Here is a 3,376-nt window from a genome sequence, read left to right on the forward strand (position 1 = left end):
AAACAGTAACAATGCGCTTGAATGGTTCTGCAAAAGTGTAGCTGTATCTTTAAAGCCATCCTCATCTTTATCAGGTACAAAGAAAAGAAGGTAGGCCGGCTTCTGTTTGGAATGTTTTAGTTAGTTTTAATTTTTTAAACCCCAAGTAAACATATTTTGTGTCTTTCTCTGAACTTTTTTGCATTTCAGTTCAGTTGTTTTTAAGCTTATTTTACAGTTGCTAGGTTCTTGAATTGTGCAGTATTTCTTTTGGGTTTTGTGCAAATCATATTCTAACGGTTGGGGGGAAAAAGCACAGGTGCCATCCCACCATTAAACCCTGAAACTTACCTTAGCCGATTCTTCAACTAAACCAGACATGTTAACTAAGTGTTACAGTATGTTCTTCGAATGTGTGTCAGCCAATCAGATTTCAGGACTGGAATTATTGGTTTTGTAATAGGGAATATAGTATGGAATCACGTATCTAAAGAAATGAATAATGATATTAATTTAAGGATCTGAATATCTAAAAATATGTATCTATATAGCAGGTAGTATTACTGTATTCCACTTTCTTTGTAAATACGGAATAACAGATTCACAACGCGAAGCTGTGTCACTCTTCTGGGTAAAAAAAACGTTTTGAACACCCTGTTTTTAATAAGCTGCTGAGTAAAGAACAGGAATGTTCCTGCTGTCAGTCTTTACCGAAGATATCCCTAACAGTATTAATAATGAATGACCTTGGACAAGCTGTAAACTCAAAGTATTACCCTGGTCCACATTCTTTGTAATCGTCTTTGTAAACGAAAAAACTTTATTTTGTGTGACGATATAAAGTTTTCACGAAACCTCCTCGAGTTGTGAGAACACGTGCTTTGTGTATACAGCACATTGTGAATGTTTTCACAGCCTTCACTTTGTCGTTTTTATGTCATATTTTGACCACGCACGAATATTCTTATGTCCATATCTTTGCAGGGGAATCAGTGCGAATTGTAATACTAATTAAATGACCGCGGGCACTTTCCACCCCCTCTACATTCTCCGAGTAGAATAGGCTAACCTTCTAATGAAAGACAGTCCACCCTCCCCCACGGACAGGAAAAGTGCCCGCAGGCAGGTAGTATGGTCAGTAACAGTGAACAGTTTTAAATGCACTGCATCGCAGAGAATACCAGGGCGCATTTTTTCTACTCCCTGGCGGAAACGGGCTTCCATAAGAATCAGTATAGCTTCTGGGAAATCCATTTTTCCTGCATTAAAGTTGAACTCGTTCAGAGCGCCGTACATTGCAAACTCTAAACGTTTCATTTTGAGCTGAAGACCCTCACAGCTGAAGAAGGATTCACAGCCGAAACGTGGCAGGCTGACGCGGCTGACACTCCTCTATACACTCAAGTGAAAAATGAATAACGCCAATGTAAACGTTTTATTTACAATTTGTTGATAATAAAAATGTTAAGTTCTCTAAAGCTTTCTCACTCAAGTATGATAATTTACCTAGGGAGCTGTGTAAGCATGTGTAGGCAGCAAAAGATCAGCTAAACTGGGAAGAAAACACTTTCAGAAAAAATGTTTCAGGTTTACAGAACACAGATCCCCAATGCAATTTCAACCAAACCTGTCCCCACACACCCTGTCCCCACTGCGATTAGAATATACACAAAGCACTGAAATCTTTTGAGTAGATGATCAGGTGTTTCGCAGACGTAGGCATAGTACGTACAGATGCAGCCATTCAAAATGGGTGGGGTATTTCGCGGCATACCCTGCTGGGCGTGTCGTGGTGTCTCGCGGTGTCATGCAGTGTCACGTGGTTAATCGCGCGTCATTTGACGCTCTGCCGGAAACTATCCAGCGTCACCTTGTAAAACCGCCAGCGGGAGCTTAACCTCTCATGTACAGCATTTGAGCTTTTAATTTTGAACTGTGTATTATAGCATGTTAATCATCTGTCATTCAAATGTTGGTATATTTTATGAAAGCAAGACTGCTCAGTTGGACAAAAGTACACAACCTACCTTTATCAGAAATATTTATGCATCAAAGCCTTTACCCAAGATATTACTAATAGTATTAATAATGGATGACTTTGGACAAGCTGTATACTGAAAGTATAATTTCTTGAGCACATTTGTACAAGCACTTGGAATCTGTCCAAGCCATACTTTGTCAGGCATTTTGTTTTACTTCAACGGGCATAAAAACTTCCTTGCTTTTAACAGGGCGTTTCATAATTTCCAACTACGAAAATGATTTAAAATGCGACACTTATCATTCAACTAGAGCTCAAAATATCACAAGGATCCTCAAGAGCACAGCAAAGACTTTATTAAAAGATACTTGTATGTATCAACGCTTTCTTTTCCGTATACCAGATTTTATGGAACCACTTCAGAAGGGTGTCAGCCAGTCAGATTCCAGGAATCGGTACTTTAAAGGAAAAATACACACCGGTATTCCATTTCTCCCTAACGATTTTAAGCATCGAAGTATTTAACTAGCATGTGAAATAGCATGTGAAAAAGTGGTAGTTTTAAGCTTTTCTGCTAATATAAGATGGAATCGTGTATCTAAAGAATTTAATAACAATATGGTTATATTCGTGTACTGCGACAGGGCTGTGTAGGGCTGTTTCGCTTGCCTCTTCATGTGACTTCCCCTGTAGCCTACTGGTCTACGTGCCTGACTAACAACATTAGTTGTTTTTTGATCTACTGTATTGCTTTGAGATGCCACTTTTAAAGGTGATATGTAAAATAAAGTTTTTTATTATTGTTATAGAGAAACATGATCAGATTTTCCCTGGTTCAGAAATAAAGATCTAAAGTGCTACACATAACTTTCTTAATTCGATGTATTTAAAGCAGTGAACTACTGTAGGTGTAACATAACATTCAGAAATACAATCGAGAATAGTTTTGTGGTGTTTGTTTCGATGAAACGTTCCTAAAACGTATAACGTAACAAAATTAAAGAAGATTAAAATCTGTAATCTTTCCACTCGTACTGTAGTCATCGGAAAGTTTCTGCTTTGTGTAAGGATGGTATCAAAAAGCAATCTTAAGTGGTGAGAAAGCTGTGCTCAATGTATTTAAGGGACTTAAAAGTAAAAGGAGATGCTTCATATTGCTTGACTAATTTTAAAAACTAAGTTATAAATGCAGACGCTCCCTCGGTGCCGCGCCGGGTGTAAATATCAAAATATACATTCCCAACACTGATTGTACCCATCTGTCATGCAAATAAAACACCTTGAATTGAATTGAATTGAGGGAGAGAGGGAGGAGGGGGAGAGAGATAACCAGGACTCAAGGCAAATAAGGTACACTCCACAGGCATTCACAACAGCAACATATGAAACGTTTGCACATATAGTTAAGTTATCACT

The sequence above is a fragment of the Lepisosteus oculatus genome, unplaced genomic scaffold, assembly GCF_040954835.1.
Source record: "Lepisosteus oculatus isolate fLepOcu1 unplaced genomic scaffold, fLepOcu1.hap2 HAP2_SCAFFOLD_44, whole genome shotgun sequence".
NCBI classification, from domain to species: domain Eukaryota; kingdom Metazoa; phylum Chordata; class Actinopteri; order Semionotiformes; family Lepisosteidae; genus Lepisosteus; species Lepisosteus oculatus.